This window comes from Stegodyphus dumicola, chromosome 12, assembly GCF_044657685.1.
Source record: "Stegodyphus dumicola isolate Sdum_Otavi_A_Nest chromosome 12, ASM4465768v1".
Lineage (NCBI taxonomy): Eukaryota > Metazoa > Arthropoda > Arachnida > Araneae > Eresidae > Stegodyphus > Stegodyphus dumicola.
In genome coordinates this window covers 31,360,771-31,381,358 of record NC_140779.1, presented here as the reverse complement: position 1 = coordinate 31,381,358, position 20,588 = coordinate 31,360,771, and positions in this window count along the sequence as shown.

Here is a 20,588-nt window from a genome sequence, read left to right as displayed (position 1 = left end):
AAATTTATATCATTTAAAGAATAGAATTATCTAATCGTTGCCACATGTTCTATTCAAATACTATAATAAAGCTAGAATTATGTATAAAAGAAATTAAGCAAACAAAATAAAAAAAAAACAGTTTTTCACAGACGATTGAGTATTTCTCATTCAATTAATTCAGTTCTCACTTCGCGAGAAGGCAAAATACATAAAAACTCAAAATATCTATATTAAAAATTACGAAGTAAATCTTAAACACTTATTTCCTCAAAAAAATTCCAGAAAGGATTAAGCATGATTTAATTGGCAATAATAAATGAAGGCGTTATCTTTGTTGTTGCTAAGCTACGTTTCTCTAGATTGGCAACAAATCCACTACTCTGCTGTTTCAAATGTAAACAAGCAATGGCCGCCATCAAAACAATTATTAGGCTTAGCGGCACTTAAAGAACTTTAAAATTGTTGATAATTCTAAAAATATTGCATATAGATTTACTAAAGGCATAAAAACCTTAACCGGAAGATAAGAATAACATAATTCAATCATTTTTAAAGAAAAAAAATGTACAATTTACAAACATATAAGAGTAAAGAAACTGAGATTACTGAGCCGGGTAACAGAGTGGATATATACTTAAATATATTTATATACGTTTGGCGTGGCCGATTGCAACCAAAATACGAGGTGCACATCTACATGTTATAGTAGTCCCATATATACAAAATTTCAAAGTTCTGAACTACTCATTTTTGAGTTATGTGAGATACGTACGTACGTACGTTCGTACAGACGCCACAAAAAATTCTCTTCAGAATTCATTTTAAAGCAGTTTTATAATTTTTTTGGAAGAAACGAGTTTTTTATTCTGTTCTTACGTATAGATATCACGCAAAAACATTGTTAAATTGCATTCGATAGCGGTCAAAATGGATATTTTCGTTGAAATACTATAATGCCTGAAACTTTTCGGGATTACAATACTTCCTGTTTACTTCGTACAAGGAAGTAAAAATAAAATACAAAAGTTTTGACTGATGTGAGACTAGAAAATAGTTTGAGGTATTTAATTTTAAATTTGACAGTATTTTTAACCCGCCATGAGGTGTTGATTAATAAAAATTTTAAATAATTGAGGTTGATTATTTCTCTGTAAATGACACTGAACGATATTTTATGTGATTTACAAGCATGTAAAATATCTTAATTTCCAATACTTCGGCAAATAGTATTTCAAAAGCATTTTCGTAGAAATATTTTGTTAATTTTCTAAAGCTATAAATACGACATATTTCTTTGCAATAAAAATCAAATAATCATAAAAAATTTCTTTAAGCCAGAAATATTTTAACTCTTTGCTTTTGAAAATGATGTTAGAGCAATACTGCTTGCCTGTATTTTATAGAACAAACTTAAACTATAAGATAGTATGATTGAGAGTAACGATTATATGGAAATTATATCAATCAAATCTTCTTTACCACAAACTACATATTCATTTATCTAATTACGTGAGAAATTACGTGAGAAATATTTCTCTATACAGATGTTTTATTTTTAGTTATGTACAAACGATATTATTTCGCTCTTCATTTTGTGTACAGTTTAAAAATAAAATTTCTCCATTTTAAAAATAAAATACCTCGGTCATATTTCGGTTACCAAGGGTTTGCATATATGAAATTTCTTAATTGTCTCCATTTAATTTGTTTAATGCTAGAAGTTCACTTACACGTGGTACGCTGCAAATCGTCGGTCGCGTTATGATAGTCTTCTTTAATTAGATGTTTTGTCACTCAGACAGTATAGTAGTTAGGGGAGGTAAACCGCTGAGTTGGCTTCCGACCCACGTATGGATATATCCATGCAGAATTGGTTACCAACTCGGCGGGAGTCAACCACTAGCTACCAGGCCGCAGCCCTGGGCAGTCCCGGCTGAGCAGACGACATTTATAAAATGCAATAATGAGATATACATGTGCATACAAGGCACTTGAAGAAGAGTGCAACAATGTACAAAGGAATATATACATGTGCATATAAGTCACTCGAAGAAGAGTACAACAATGTACAAAGAAATATATACATGTGCATACAAGGCACTTGAAGAAGAGTACAATCAAAATATATGTATATACATATAAATACAAACTCATATACAGATATATAGTACACACATACGTAGATATTCCGAAACAAATAAAAGTATACATACTCTCACTCATATTGATATATACACCCATACATATACGTTATCATGATAGTTAAAGTTTTACAAGAAGCATGCCATTGAGGTACGCATGATAATAGATCCTTAGTATAAATTAGGTACCATAAATAAAAGATATAAACATGTACAGATACATTACAGCATTCAGATACAGTACGAACTTTATGTATGAGAACCTGGCACAGCATAAATACAAAATTACATATTGTACATACACATCACATACTCTGTTGCTGACATATTGAACTAGCTTATATAGACTTTTATGACAACTATCTTCCAGTGTCAGAAGAGTAATTGCCAGTACATTAGTCAATTATTGTTATCAGTTTCCGCTGGGCAACTCTGTTACTTTGTAGAGTCTGGAACCAATTTGGCCAGAATCTGGCTCCTGGTTGCTTGAGGCTGTTAAGTGCTGTGTATGGGCAGGAGAACACAAAATGATCTGGATGACCCTCCTTCCCACATTCACAGGTATCATTCTCTCTCAAGCCAAAGCGGCAGAGGTATGAAAGAAAGGGCCCATGACCAGTGAGGAAATACGTCATGTAATTGCTATTAGTTTGGATTGTTGTCTTGACCTTGAGAATGAGATTGTAAGCATGTCTTCCTGTGGAGGCTTGATCCCAAGGAGCTGATGGAATGTCCGTCTCTTTAAGTCCGAGGCTGTCCTAAGGGTCGGGACTTCTCGCAAAGTGGATGAATCCGCTGCTTCCTTTGCGACAACATCTGCTCTCTCATTTCCTTCTATTCCCGTATGAGCGGGCACCCAGATGGGTGAGGGTCTTTGCGAAGCAGGCATGCGTGTTAGAATGTCTCTAATGCTGCTGACGATGGGACTGCGAGAACGAATTCCAGGTATCACAGCGAGGCTTGAGGCTGAATCTGTGTAGATGATATTGGGCACTGTGGAATTATTCTTCAGGTGGATAAGAGCTGCTCTGATTGCTATGAGCTCCGCCTGAAAGACAGAGTTTTCAGAAGCGAGCTTTCGTTTCCACTCATACGTTAAAGCTCCTCCAGAAAGTATACAGAATCCGCTTCTCGTGCCCCCTGGAGTTTTCGAGCCATCAACACCATATGCAAATCCCAAGTCCTGTGTTCTATTAAAGTAGATAGTGTCCACAAGGTTATTTTTAGCAGGGTGGCAGGGAGCTTGCGGTATGTGATGCTCATAATCAGTACGGATATAAATTTGTCCCCAGAGACTCATGGTGTGTCGTAGTCTGCTTACGTTAACCACTGCAGCCTCTCGTTTAATTAACAAGTCCAGAGGCGGCGTGCCTGCGATAATTTGTAAGGCTGCCGTGGACGTGGTACGATAAGCCTTGCAAATGAGAAGAAGCTGGTGTCGCTGTATAGAGAGTAGTGGACATCTCATTTGGGAAGAGATGTAAGTTTCACAAATAGCAGCGGCATACAGAATAAATTTTTCCACTACTGTCTTGTACCGTATTCGAAGCAAGTGACATGGGATACCCCATCTTAACGAGGCTGTTGATCGCATGGAAGTAGTCAATCTATTGATTCTTAACTTTAAAGAAGAGATGTGTGGTTGCCAGGAAAGTCTATTATCTATTACTACTCCTAGGTACTTAAGTTGTTTAACACATTTAATGGAGGACCCCAAGAGTTTTAGACAGGGGTTTCTACGTAATGGAGAGCCTCGATTAATTATGAGTGCTTGTGTTTTAGGCACCGAGAGTTTCAGCTTATGTTCTCTCACCCAGTCAGCAAATAAAATAATTATTTCTCATTTCAAGGTCGCTTCGGCCTGCTACAATGAGTAAAAAGTCGTCTGCGTATGCTAAAAGCCTTACTCCTTCTTTGTTTTCAAAGACTGAAAAAACTGAGTTAGCAACTATGTTCCAAAGAACGGGTCCAAGACAAGAACCTAGTGGTTAGGCGAATCGACTATTGTACCGAAAGGCCCAGGGTCGAATCCCGGAGAAGACATGGATATTTGTAAATGTATGGCGGCACTATAAATATACAGCAAGCGGAAAGTCCTCTCGCGTGGATTGGTGGGAGTGGAGAGGGATGTGAGACCTCCGACCCCTCCCCCCCGAGGTGCTCTTCCTCAGAAATGGAGGTGGGAAATAGTAGTCCAACCTCTCTTTTGAGTAGGCTCTGACAGCCATTGTTCCATGCAATGTGGAAAAGAACAACAACAACACTTAGAGGTTTTAAAATTCGAAGTCAAATAGTACTAAAACTTGAGCTTTGAAGTTGTTCTAATCTTGGATAATGCTTCAGGATACGGTACTAAAAGCTCTGACGACATTGCTTTCAAAATGAAGGGGATTTATTCTTTCCACTGAATACCCCTTCCTTAATCCAACTAATGGATGAAAGAATCATAAAAACATTCAGAGTTTATAGGCCTATGTGTTAGACGTGCTTACATCTCTGAAATAAAGCAATAGACGAAGGAAAGCGGATACTAAGATGAAAACACAATGGCATTTTGGAAGCAATTCAGCATGAGGATTAATGATTAAATTCACATGGGAACAAGAGAATTCATCAAAAATGACTGTTTGCTGGCACCAACTGTGGCCAGCTGTGGTTGTCAACAATTCTATAAGATTTACATCGAATCAAAACAAATCCAAGGAATCGTAAAATATAATGTAAAAATCAAGTTTACTTTAATGACACATAATTTGCAATTCTTTAAAGTTTACACAGTTTTCTTAATATTTCTTTATTTATTATTACTTTTTTTTAGAATTCTGCACCCCCAGCAAATTTAATTTATAACTGTTGCATTCTGTGTCTATAATAATAATATTAATGATAAAATCAAATAATGAATAAATTCAGATTTTTTGTAAAACGGCAAGACTACACTAGAATAAAAGTAAAAACTCTGACGTGTACACTTCATGACTTTCTTGTATCGAATATTACACTATACGCTGTTTTTTCTGCATTTAATTTAAACTTATTTATTTAAAAATATATTTCTCGTTCAATTAATTCAGTTCTCATTTCGCGGCAAGGCAGAAGGACATGAAAACCTCAAAATATCTTCATTAAAAATTGAAAGATATAGAAAACATTAAACAGCAAATATAGTTAAATCAATTAAAAAAAAATTACAGTTAAAATTATAGTTTATGTACAAACATAAGTAATTCGGCGAGCAGGCAAGAAGGCAGATGTTTCGGTGCACAAAACTAAAAGTTTTCTTTTGATCCTACTCCGCATAAAGAGACTGAATGTGCAGAATTCACCATTATGATAAGTTTCAAATGAAAAGAAATATGGCTGGCTGCTATGGTAAAAATACATTAGGCTTAGCCCCACTCAAACAACTTTTAAATTATTGATAATTCTACAACTATTGCATGCTGATTATATAAAAGTATAAAAACCTTAACCAGAAGATAAGAACAACATAACTCAATAATATTTAAAGAAATAAAAATGCACAATTTACCAACATAAAAGAATAAAAAAATGAGCTCACGGACCTGAGTAACTCACAAGTAAAATATAGCCAATATCAACAAAACCAAAAAGGGAGGTGCACAACTATATGTTATAGCATGAGGTTAGTCATTTTTGAATTCTACAAGATACATACATACGTAGGTATGTGTCGTATCACGATACAGCAGCACGAAAACGTCTCTTCTGAATCCATTATAAACTTATTTTATAATTCGTTTGAAAAAAAAAAAAGTCCTTTATACAGTCCTTATGTGCAGCTTTCTCGCAAAAACATCGTTAAATTGCGTTCGATAGCGAACAAATTAGGATATTTTCGTTGAAATATGATACCTGGAATTTTTCGTGATTATAATACTTTTGCTCCGCACAAAGAAATAAAAGCAAAACGTCGAGTTAGATTTCTCGTAAGATCTCCTTAGCTTAGGCGGCTGTATCCCGAGAAGTATGACATGTAGCTATATTTTTCTCCTTTTCAGTGAATAGTTTAATAAAACGAAATTTTATAGTAAGTGAAGTTAAGTTAGTCTAATCCCTTCATGCCCTGAAAAGATCTGTTTCATTAGAACGAAAGCGATAAGGCAAAATAGCTAAGTACGTGGCTGAGGTCCAACCGCATAACGTTAATTGTTCAGTAATGTGTTAGACTGGTTATTAATAAATAATTAATGCTTTATCGTTATTCATTGAATAAAACTTTAGTAAAATACAATGCAGCTTCATTTAATGTGGTTATTTATTTTTTTAGAAGTTACGTTTAGTTTTATTAAATTGTTCGTTATATATTATAAAAATGGGACTATCTGTTGCTCTTTTAATAGAACCGACTCCCTGATCAGATGTTAGAAGAAATATGACACTTCGTTTTGGTTTCGATTTTTACTCTACGGTATTGGTATTTTGCTATTCGAAAAAAGGAGGTGAATTTATTCCTGGTTCTTATTGCCTTATTATTATTGGTTATTATATTATTCTTATTGCCACTTAATTTACTGCAGCTTTTGGCGAGTTATTCAGTTTCAGGTTCTATTCAAATTTACTTCTTCAGATTATAGTATGTGTGTGCACATATCTTTATATATATAAGCGGCTAAAGTGTGTGTCGCCGATAGTTTGTTGTAGCCACTCGGAAAAATGAGCGCGGAAATTAACGTTGAAAACCCATGTTGAACGGAAAACCCGTGTTGAAGAATAAGCAATCGAGCCGGATTAAGTTCCTTTTATTTATTTTAATTCACATGTGGCCACAATTCCCTTGGCACTCTACTCGTGCATATTAAAGAACATTTTCAATTTTTATATTAATGCCATAGAAGCGAAAGTAGCAACACACTACTTTCGCTTACTTCCATACTTGCAGAAAGAGGTTTGGCCAAGAGGAAGCAGCGACAAGCAGAAGTTACGCATTAGTTCATAGAAAGAACGGAGGAAGTCAGTTTTTAGTTTTGGTTTACAATCTGATGATTGGTCAACAGGCATTTGCGTTAAGGGTTACGTAAGATTGCATGATTAATTTGAATGACGCAGTTTAGTGTGTGTGTGTGTGTATAATTATGGCAAAGCCTCGAGGGCTATCTGCCTAAGAGGAGGGATGCCTTCGTGGAGGACTTTCTAAGGGAAACTGCTTCGTATACACGTTACACATGGGGGGAAAACAACGAAAACGCCCATGCAGTCAGCCCGTTCGGGGGATTCGAACGTCAAACCGAGCTACCAGTCTTCAGCGACTTTACCGCTCGGCCGCTGGTGGGCCTGACGCAGTTTAGACTTAGAGCGCTATTTCTAGGACAGATAGATGAAGTTCCCAAATAAAATAAAAAATAAAGGAGGTTATTGTGAATTAAATTTAGAAGTTTGCTTTTATATTTTTTATCTTACATATGTATATGTAAGATAAAAAATGCAAATCAAAATTATAATTTAAAATGCCCCTTAATTGCTCATTTTTAATTTCGGTACTTTTCTCTAGTAATAACTTTCTCTAAATTGCGTCATATCTGAAAACATATTGAGCATTATGTCATCTTGAAACTTATGAATTGCCTACAAGTTTTAGCCAATCTGATTAACGAAAATATTTACTATAAATATGCTTGTAATTCTACTACCCTCCTTCTTTCTTAATATTATGTTCGCCAATATACTGCTAAAAATTAATTAGTTATACACAAAAAGTAATAAATTAAGGACTAAAACCACAAAGATATGAAAGAAATGAAATTTAAAACCAGAATAATCCCGAAATCTCCCAGTAAAAAATGTAAAAAAACCACAGAAGAAATCCCGAAAACCACAGAAATACATAAAAATACAAAAAAAAAAAAAAAAAAAAGTAGAAAAGGAGTACACCTAAAATCTGATTCAACATTAACAAGAGGAGGTAGATCAGTTTCAGTTCAACCCCATTCCTAGAAAAACCACCGTTTTTCTGTTCATTCGAAATTAGCTTATGAACTGTTTTAAATTATTTAATTATAATAGCTCATCCCCAAATTCTGAATTCTCCCTCTACATAGTCGTTTTACTTTTATAAGAAATCAAAAATACACAAAACACAATTTAAATGGAATATATTCAATTTGGCTAGAAAAGCAAATGTAATACATATACAACTTACTAATATTAAAATTGAAATTAAAACGTAATAATTTGCAAAATATAGAGAAATCTCAAGTTACATTTACGAAAAGAATTGTTATTAACTGAGAACAAAAATTGCATATCAAATTAAGAGAAGTTGAAACTTACTCTTGGAAGGAGAAAAGAAAATTGGAAATTTAACTTTTGTTGCATGTATACACTTGTATTTTTTGTAAATACACACAAATGTACTGCAGTTTCTTTGTATTATTCAGGTTTTAATCGTTCAGATTTTTACCTCTTGAGAAGTCGGTCTGTAACATAAAAATTTGAGCAATCTAAAATGTATTGAAAAATTTTAATATGACTGATAAGTTCACTTTAAATAAATTTTAAAAAAATTCAAGAATAGTATGGAAAATCGTCTTAACTTTTACTTCACGTTTTTAAATTTAATAAGTTTCTGTTAATACAATTTTGGAATTTTCTTAGAATGGTTTAATCTACTTCACTTTAAATAAATTTTAAAGTGAATAAGGTTATTTTAAATAAATTTAAAAAATTAAAAAATAGTACGGAAAAGCATCCTAAATTTTGTTTCATGTTTTTATATTTCATAGGTTTCTATTAATACAGGTTTGGAATTTTTCTGGAATGATTTATTCTACTTCGTTTTGCATAGATGTAAAAATAACTAAGTTCATTTTAAATAAATTAAAAAGTTAAAAAATACTATGAAAAAGCGTCTTAACTTTTGTTTCACGTTTTTAAATCTAATAGGTTTCTTTTAATAAAATTTTGGAATTTTTCTAAAATATTTTAATCTACTTATTATTAAATTAAGATTTTGATATTTACAGAGCGAGACAAAGAGTGAGAGATAGGAGAGGAAGAGCGCAAGAATTTTAAATTTATTTTCCCAAAAGACAGAGAGAATATATATATACATACACAAAACAGAAGGAAAATGCTAAGGAATCAATATGGATTAAAATATGAAATATAATGCTCCCAGGTAAATACCTAGCTCCCAGATAAATGTCGAGTACATCTTTCTTACCATTAAGTCCATTATATTCTGCATTTCTCCCTCGTTGTTGAACATGAACTTTGATATGCAGATAACAATGACAAACGCCGAGCTCCTTTTACATGATAATTGCTTCCAGTTGCCTTGCATTATCGCAATGCTCTATTTATGACTTCGACCATGCTCTTCATATCTTGGTAGTGGCTGTTGTTAGCCGTAGGGAGTCCAGGACGCATAAATTCAAATCTCTGCTATTGTTATATTAATGTACCTAGGAATTAACTTGTATTTATTACTGAAGTTTGAATTTAAGTTGTCTCTCAAAAGTCAGGTTTGTATTTGATTTGAGAAAATGAATGAGATGCAAAAATTATATTCATAATATTTCTATTACAAGTTTGGAAGCTTGGAATAAATTTGAGTCAAACGCTTTCAAAGAGTTTTAAAATGAAAGAACACCCAGATAAACCGATTTTCAAATGCGTATACCGACATTTTTCTGCTTTGATAAATATTACTTATGGAATAATTTGTTATGGTGATTTCCTTTGCAAAATTTGCAATGTCGAACTAGATTGTTTACGATGGCAGAAAATTAAAATTAATCAGAATGTCATACCTAACAAACAATGTTTGAAGATTTTAAAAAATATGCTTCTTAATGTTCTCTATTTTTACCTTTTATGCATTCATGTATATTTTTTAATTTTATATATTTATTATTGATTATTTTAATTTTATATATTTATTATTGATTATTTTAATTTTATATATTTATTATTGATTATTTTGATTTTATATATTTATTATTGATTATTTTAATTTTATGTATTTATTATTGATTATTTTAATTTTATATATTTATTATTACGATATATTTATATTTATTTAGCATGTTTATTTTTTATTAGCCCAAGAGGTCAATTTGCCCAGAACGGCTATTAATTTCGTTTTGGAATTTGTGTTAGTTCACTATAAACGGCGTTCACTTTTCAAATTGTTGCCCTGCCTTAAAGAAATAACATGATGAAGAATCTGAAAGAATGTATGTTTCTCGTACTGTGAAAAAATAACTATACTTAGAAACGTCAAATTTTGAATAACTTAGTCCTCCATGGAATATGGGCATCCTTAAGTCCAAGTTTGAAGAATGTATGTTTCTCGTACTGTGAAAAAATAACTATACTTAGAAACGTCAAATTTTGAATAACTTAGTCCTCCATGGATCCATGGAATATGGGCATCCTTAAGCCCAAGTTTGGAATTTATTTTATTACCTATTTTTATATTTTGTAAAACTTTAACGAATTTTTGATTAACAAACTCAACGATTTTAAAGCGAGCAATGGCAATACTGTACGGGAAGCAATCATCATATAATTTTTCTCCAGGACGCGAGACTGTGTATCGGAAATTCTAAAGATATGCCCATTTTAAAATGATTTTGCAATATTGCTGTTGAATTGAATTTTATTGTTTAAGTGCGAAGAAAATGATATTTCGTAAATAAAAGCAACACACAAAACGTTAAAAAATCCCCCTTTGGGCGTAATAGAAAATCTGAAAGCTTTGAGATTTTTTTATTTATTTGTTTTTAAATTTATTTTTATTTTTATTTATTCAAATACCAATACTGCTAAAATATAATTATCTGGATATTTTTCGCTTTAATATCTTACTTATGTTTTAAGCTCAGTGTCTGGTTGACGTTAATTTAGTAGAAAAATTCTATTCATTAAACATTATACAAAGTTCAACTTCATATTAATCTAATTTTTTACGAAACCTATACCGCACCAGGACGACTAGTTCCCAGTTTAGCGTCTTTCACCAGGAAAAACTAATTTGACACTTACATAAAACGGCCATCCTATGATTGCTTGAAGTAAAACGTTTTTGTATAACATTTTAGTTCCTGAAATAGTTCTGTTCATTGAAGAAAAAAGACTCATGTCAGAGTCTGGAAATGTGCTTTGAAATATGTCTGAGAATGTGCCTGGACTCATGTGCCTGGAAAGGGTGTCCATACAATTTGTCGAGGAAACCAACACCATTCTGATGCTGATCTTTGCTAAATTTGATTTGAACATTTAAAGTATAATTTAGTTACATATAAGCTTTATGCATTTTACAGAAGGTAAGCATTGAGTCTTCTTCAGGAAAAAAAGGTATTTTTCTTATTATTAATAGTGCATCTTAAATTTAGAAGAACGTTTTTCTTGAGAATCGTATATTGACTTAATTTGCGCGCTGTTATGTATTTCCCAGACTATTCGGTAGAGGGCGCTAACTGTGCATCGAGCGCTTAAGTGGTAGGCCTGGAAGCTACGTGTGTGACATGTGGAAGCCCTAGATGTCCTAATAATATATCCTTAATTATTGCTTTTGCTTATTGCTCAGAAATTTGTTATATTATTAAAAGATATTTCTCGCACCATCTAGAACACTTGAACCATCATATGCAATATGTGCAGCTATTTTATTTATGAAATCCTGTCGACTGAGTGTATAAGTATCAGTGGAAAAGTCAGCTAGGACTAAATTCATTTGCTACTGACATACAGCTTGACTATGCAAAGGTTTCTCTTATGTAGATATAAAATGCAAGCTTATTTTCTCTTTTGTCAAAGTTAACAAACCCAAAAACAAATGTTCAGAAGAATGTGAGAAAAATAATAATTCTTGTGCAATAGTGTAGACAATATTTCACTTTTTAATTTGTATCTTGAATACGTGGTCTTTTGATAACAGTTACCTAACACTGCACTCTACTCGGAATGGATTATTTAGTTCATTTCAGAGCATTTGAGGGAGGTTTTGCATTTGGGCTCTAAGGGAATGGAAGCTTTTATAGAAGACATTCCAAGAGAAATTGCCTCATATACACATTGAAAATGTATTCTCTTCAAAATTTACAGATATGAAGCATTTGAAATAGGAAAGTACATTATCTTGATGACACAACATTTGTCAAAAATGAATCTAATATACTACGTTCGAGTTATTTTACAGATGCAATACATGTTTTGCTGAAGCAAAATTATTTTACAAATAACATGCTCATGTAAATTACTTAGCATGTACTTTAAAATTCTAAGATGCCTAAAATATTTTGACCAAAAAATCTTCAAAAAATTTTTCTTTCATGATTCATTATAAATGACTTATATATAAGAAACATGCTTTAACATTTCTTTCCTAGCGACTATCATTGACTTCAATAAATGAAAAAGTAGTTCTCTATACCCTTCAAAAAGCAACCAATAATTTAATACTGTTAGAGGGAAAATAAGAAAGAAAAGTAAGAAAAAAGATGTTTATGTCTTTTAGACAATCCAGACTCCGTGATGGTGGAGGACCATAGCAAAATTCCTGATAACAGTCCATGTGTGCAACAGATAGTTCTTGGATTGAAAGTACTTGAGCTAGTTGCCGATGTTGAAACTTTTGTTACAGCCCAGCATTTCATACATTAATTTAGGGCCGAGCTGAAACTGGGAACTTCCAGCAATCTCGGATAATTTGGATTTAGGATTTAGGAACGGGGAAGACGGGCACCACGCCTTTACCATTTGGTTAATTGGTTTAGCGCTATCTCCCCACTACGTGATCCCAGCCGTTTATTAATATTAGCAAACAGATACATAATTTGAAATGAATAAAAAATTTGCAATGATACATAATTGAAATGAATACATAATTTGAAATGAATACATAATTTGCTATGATACATAGTTTGGAAAGAAAAAAAAATTGAAGCATAATGTATAAAATAGCATAATTATAAACGTACAAAATTTTGAATGTAATACAAAAATTTTAAACATAATATATGACATAACTCTTTAAAATATGCGCGGAATTTTGAATATAATATGCGACGAAAAGAAATAGTAGTGATGAAGAGTAGTTTGTAGTTCCAACAAAAGTCTATAGTTCAAAGTCTATATTCAGAATTCACAGTTCAAAGTCTATAGTCCATATTCTATAGATGTAGTACAAAATCTATAGATCAAAGTCTGCAAGTTAAATATTTTGTTTATTTAATTCATGTATATTGCTTAAATTTGCAGATTTTGCAAGTCAGTAGGATGTAGTCGGCTCAGTAGGATAAGGTTTTTACATTCAGTAAAAAATTGTACAATACAAACTGGCTAAATAGTTGGGAGCCCGATGCAGGCTAATGTGACAAATTCTTACTACATTAGATAAGTTCAAAATAAATAACTAACATGTTGCCATCAAACTAACATTTACAATTTTTGGTATGGTAAAGAGCTGACAGAAATAATACAGTTGAACATATAGTACAATAGAACATAGTAACATAGTGTACTGATGATGCTAGATTTGTTGACTGGATGATAATGCATGCTAATATAATATAAAAAGAAAAGCATACAACAATTACTTTCATATAAACAAGTAGTAAAATGAAAAATGCGTAAAAACAGTAGAAAATACAGTACAGTGCAAACAAACCAACATGAAATCTGTATAAATGCTTGGCTCAAAATTCGATAGGTAAACAAGAACATATACAAATGCTATATGCTATATAATATTTACTTTTTAATTAAAAAGTTGACAGATTCATACAGCGATAGATAGTACGATGCAATTAGCTAACATGATGTCAAACTAACATTTACAGTTTCTGGTATCGGATAATCTGGAATAAGAATCGCTCTTACTTCTTAGAACTCAATCGCATAACAGTACCGTAGGTTTGTCAGTCAAGATCTACGACTCCATTCGAAGGGCGCTGAGCAGAGTATCATCTCGAAAAAAGGTAAGTCACAGAACTCGTGCAAGATTTTAAAATTCAGTTTTTCTTCTGGACTACCCTCCGTGTTTGCATATAAATAAATGAGATAATGCAAAGATATGAGTAATATTATATAGAATTTAAAACCTAAAAAATTTAAAACGCATCATATAATGTTTAAACAAAGCTGATGCTTTCGGCTTCCATGGAAAGTATTCAAGAATTAAACAAAATACAGAGAATCCTCTTATCGCTACCATCTCCAACAGACAACCACAACTGAATTTCATGGAATCAAGATAAACATAGATTTTGAGAATCTTCTGTAAGCCAGCTGTCTCTGTACAAGATCCAAATAATCCAGAGATGTGAGTGGTCATCTTGCGCTTTAATGTTATAAGAGATTTCGATAAATCACCACTGAGTTATTTGCAAATTCTACGTTTACACATCTTTAGCATAAGAATAAAAGCAAGAAAGAATAGTGTAGATAACATAAGCAGAGTATAGTAATATCAGAACAAACCCACGAAATTCATCGTGGCAAGGTGTGCGAGATTGCGCCTGTTCAAGAGCCTTGAACACCGATACAGTTTCAATACCATACCTTGAACACCGATACAGTTTCAATACGATACCTTGAACACCATTCAGCCTATAATACGACTTTGCTCAATTACACTTTCAGTTTTTATGGAGAGGCTATACCGGGTATGGGTCCGACAGGCCTCCCACCCCATTCTCTCCTACCACCAACCTATCGAGAGAACTTTCGGCTAGCCGCATATTTAGAGTGTTCCCATGCCGCACAAACACTATATATTTACAAAAACACGTGCCATCTCCTGGATTCGAACCCATGCCCCTTTGGTACAGCAGTCTGGCTTTTAGTACAGGTTAAATATGTTAATTTTTTTGTATTGTATTGTATTGTAATATTGTATAGTATTGAATGGTATCTTATATTTGTTAACTTTTATGCAGGCTAAATATGTTATTTTTATTCCTCATAATCGTATAATTAGCCTTATTGCATGCTTTTCCCACAATACCACGTGATCAATTGTATTGTACCGCTATTGCATTCTGTTACTAAGTGTGGTACGAGTTCTGTACCATAATTGGTAGTAACCAATGTATCGACCTTTGTATTTCTTAAACACAGTTGCATGCTAAATATATTTTGTATAACATATTCCTTTTTCCTAACTATTGTTGTACTATAGGGATTGAATGCGTACCGAGATCAAATTATGTTGTACGCTACCTACTTCTTCTGTACCACATCACTACCTGCGATATTGTAACATGACTTTGTCATAGCGAATATCTAGTTGATTACACTGACTTTCAATATGTTGTTTTGTCAAATATATGTACTTGGCTATGCAATATACCCCGATCCAGTTGTTAGTCTTCTGAATTAAGTCGAATTCTGAATGCTTTACGCATTTCCCATGTATCAGTACTTCCAGTCACACACTGATGGCTATTGTATTCTTTTATTTTTATTTCTTTTGGTATATCCTCTGTGTATTGCTGTAATCATTTACATTCATTATGTCACTATGTTCTCTGTTTTATGTTATATTGTCAAAGTCTAATTCTACTATCTATATTTTACTCATTATATATTCTTGGGCTGCCCAACATCGGACTGTACTTTAGCCTATGTATATTCTATATTTGTGTGTATTACACCTTTGTAAAATTTTCGCTTATTGTCAAAACTCGCCCTTGTTTGGCCCTGTATGCTTTTGTTATTTTATTTAATAAATGTGGGGCCTGGGCGGTTGTTGGGACTGTCTTTCGTGGGCATTTGGTCTGTTGGACTGCCCCCGGTTTGAATTTGGCTTTGGGTTTGGGCGCCTGGTGCGTGGCGTCTTGTGATTCCTCTTTAGGCTCTAGATATAGGTGGACGTGGTGCTATACCGATTAACCTTTTGGTAAAGGGACAGTGCCCACGTCCTCCGTTGCTTATCGCTTGGTACAGCAGTCAGCGTCGCTAAACACTGTCCAGGTTAGGCGGCGTTTTTGTATATGTACAGATGAGTTGGATATGTGCATCATATTTATTATTTTTGTTCACGTCAGTAACTATTTGGTGCATACATTTCTATGTATATGTTACCGTGAAAGACCGAAATTGGAGAATGTCGACTTACACCGGAGAATATCAACATTCACCAAATACGTCGGGGAAAGATCGAATATTACACTGCATTCTTGTATATTCGGACCCTCACCGGTGTATGTCGACAATCACAGATATGCTCTGGTGAAAGTCGAAAAGAGAGGTCATAAAGTGCCATAATAGTTTAAGTTGTTGCAATAAATAAGATTCGAATCACATAATTTAGTAAGTTTTTTATTACTGTTATTTAATTTTCTCATTTAGAACGTACTGTATAAATAAGTAAGTTTTTAACTTCTATTATTTTCCTTTCTCATTTTGAATGTATTGTGTGTTTTAGGTTCTCATGTTCTTAAGTTCTTATTTCAAGTCTCAAGTGCGTTTATTCGCGACTGAATTACGGAGAAGAAAATTTAATATTGTTATATGTTCAACATTCACGATTAGTACATGGTGAATGTCGACATTGACCGGTGAAAGTCAGAAATAAAAGTATTTGGAAACTATTTCGGACATACACCAAGAGACTATGTGAATGTTGACATTCACCGGTGAAAGTCGACATTCTCCAGATTTCGGTGTTTCACCGTAACATATACGTAAGAGTTAGATATATGAGAAGCATACTTTCAGCAATTTCAGCATTTTTTAATATAAAACATATTTAAAATTGTATTAAAGCTGCCCTCAATTTAGCTATAACCCTGATTTAACGACAATTTGCAATAATTCCTTGTCAGTTGTTAAATAGAGATTTGATTATATTTGTATTAATGAGTTGCTTGAAACTCCTTGTCCGAAACATAACGATGTTGCCCTATGCTCAAATGTTACATTACTTGTAGATTTAAAGCATAATTACAAGGTGTAACGGGGATCAATTTTGGCAATTACATTTCATTTAAAAGGTGATTCATTTGACGAAAAACCATTCAAAATGGGAAACAATGTCCAATATTTATTTTATCTGCTTATATTCTGTGCGCCTTTATGTTTATTTCGATTTATTATGAGTGTGTGTGTGTGTGTGATTATGGCAAAGCCTCGAGGGCTATCTGCCTAACAGGAGGAATGCCTTCGTGGAGGACTTTCTAAGGGAAACTGGCTCGTATACACGTTACACATGGGGAAAACCACGAAAACGCCCACGCAGCCAGCCCGTTCGCGGGATTCGAACCTCGGACCGAACTACCAGTGTTCAGCGACTTTTCCGCTCGGCCGCTGGTGGGCCCCTAGATTTATTATGAAGCTAAAATATATATGTCATTATATAAATTCGTTTCATATAGCTTTATCTATGTTGAGTATATGTCAGTGCCTTAACATGCAATGTAAAGAAATTTAGCTGTAGAGAGAGATAAATTAATTTAAACAGTTACATAGGAATACATGCTTAATTCTATCTGTTCAGAATATAATTTGATTATTTTAATGATTACGCTGAAATCCTGCTTAATTGAAACAGTGCTGAATGTGAAATGACGCTTAATTAAGTTTATTGTTTCAAGTTAGTTATAAGGTATTTTATCTCTGTTTTTCGCATGCCTTGGTGGTGTAATTGGAAGCATACTCGGCGGGTGTTTGAATCCTGGCCTGGAGTTTGAATCCCGGCAAGGGCAACGCCGATTTCTTAAGTTTCCTGATATCAAAACATTTTTTCATGCCTCTACAGTGGCGCCCGAACTAAAAAGTGGTGGACGATAATTCTTCATCACCATGAAGGGACGGCTGGTTCGCCTTTAAAAGCGGGTAACGTAATGTAATGTAACATACAAGTTTGCTGCAAGCCTCCTGGTTGATAATAGTCTGCCTCATGATTAACGCAGCATACACAACACAGACAAACAAAAACATAGTAAAGTATTAAAATAAAAGATTAAAACCCGAAATACAGTTAAAAGCATCAAACCAAAATTTCCGGTATTGTTTTATTGCCATTTTTAAAGTTCATAAAATCCCTTGCAAATCTAAACACTTTTATTTACTAAAAGGCGGTATTTTCGCCCTTTACCAGCTTCTGATCGTGTAGCCAAAGCGCTGTAATAACACTGGAGTGTTCTAACTACAATAAATCAGCCAAGAACCAAAACAACACCTCAAGCAGGTATCCTAATGATGTGAACAGATACAAACATTACACAGCGAATATATAGGCACGGGTAAAGTTTTGATAGAGCACTGCTCGTCTCCAGCATCAAAATAACCTAATATCTTTACAAGCAACATAGTTAGAATGTGCAGAAAACTAATCAAATATACAAAATTCAGGCATTAATAATGATGATATCTGTAACAGAAGCACTATTGAGCATGGAGATACTGAAGCAAATGGATGTTCTACAAACATTCTATTTGTTGGTATAAACTGAGCAGTTCTAAATAATATATAAAAAATGTAAAGTATCTAAAACTGTGATCGTACTGATTCAGGTAACGAATAAAAAAACAATGCTGCGTACTGGTGTGTAATAATAAATACAGTTGCAGATATGAATTATAGTACAAAGTCCGTAATGCGGACGTCCATTATCCGGAATGATCTATAATCCGGACCTCAAAGGCACAAACTTTTTTTTGTAGGCTTTACGCATGCGCATGCGCGTTGTGAGGATGTGTCTCCAGATACGTTAAAAAATGTTTGACATAATTTATGGCCAGCTACCATATTTCATGGTGAGGACGATGAAGATGGTAGCCGCGAATTTGAAGGTTTTCGGACATCGCAAACTAAAGATGAAATTTTTCAGTTTTTGGATTTTGTAAGGAAATGTGGAGAAGCAGTAATAAATGAAGATGATATAACAGAAGTTTTTCGTTGCGACGACAATCAATTAACGGACGACGAAATCTGTAGTATGGTTCTAGATCCAGAAAATACCCCTTCCGATAGTGAAGAAAGTGACAGAGGTTATTGAAAACGAAAAAATTTCAATTGACCATTTAGTCGGTATTCTCGACACAGCAATTACAGAACTTGAACAGTGGAACTTTGTAACTAAACAAGAAATTATGTCTGTTTATAGAATTAAAGAGAAAGTATTGGCACAAAAAACGAAGCAACTTAAGCAACTAACATGAACTAAACTAAAGAAATGTTTAAACTAACTAAAGAACTAACTAACTAAAGAAACTAACTAAAGAAATGTTTAATAAAGTAAACAAATAAATATTAAGCTATTTTTTGTAAATTTTGATACCCTTTATATCATAATTGCTTTTTATTTCATAAATTACGGTTTCATATTTTTAATTGTATAATTTCTGTATGCCATCTTACCAGATTCAAATTGATGATCTATAATCCGGAAAAATCCAGAATCCAGAATCGTTGAAGTTCCGACGGGTCCGGATTACGGACATTGTACTGTATATGGATAATTAGTTCTGAGTGGATGCCTCTCAAATAGAAAACTGCTTAGTGACTCTGACTGCCGTAGCGAAGAGCCTGGGTTTGAATCCCGAGAAGGCATGAATGTAAATGATATGTCCTAACATAGGATCCAATGGTGGCTCACCTATTATGTGCCTCCATAATAAAGTGACCACCACTTCTGTCCTCAGTAGTGGCCAACGTCTACAATGGCTAGTGCCCGCCATTGGAGAATAAAAGGTTCTGAGTGGATTACAAATGCAAATGTACTGGATATCATTATGTGAGTCTTAAATTTTATGCAATTCAGAGCAAACGTTTCCATACGCAACATTTTACTCGCCTGTTGCATAATTCGTTGGTAGTCCATTGACAAGTTGACAGGCGCTAGATTCGTCAAGTATCATTCTTCGGTTCAAGGCGCATTCATACACGTAAAGATTCTCATCCTCTACCTCTCTACACTCACGTAGGTTATTATCACGTTTTTTAAACGTGCGCCGATTTCTCTGGAGTGATCCGTGATCCATTAAACCTGCGTTACAATTGAGTTAATACTTTTAGCTCTGTGATAACTTTCGGGATCAAACGAAAAGTTATTTTCCTGTATCCGCTGCAAACCCAGTCATTTTTCTAACAATTTGAATCATTTAATGAGCTTAGTCTCGAAATAAGTGGCTCTGGGACGCTGTGAACGGTAATTTTGGCATCGGCAGCTTGCTTGGCCGGATGTCGGATTTATGATTGCTCATGACCCTTACATGAATTGGAATTCATCTGCATGGATAATAAAATTTATAGTTATAGCATTCAGGAATATGCCATTAGCTTTTATGATTCAATTTCTCATCTTATCTACTTTTTTATTCCAATAGCTTATTTTATGCTTAAAATATATATCGCAATCTAGGAAAAAAATTATGGTTCCAACCAATTCGTTTTGCCACTCACTTTGTAGAAAGTCACTCATGTTGATTACTGAACTGTAAAAGAATCTGACATTTAATTGTGTCATTCAAAATTTCACCTTTCCTTTACAT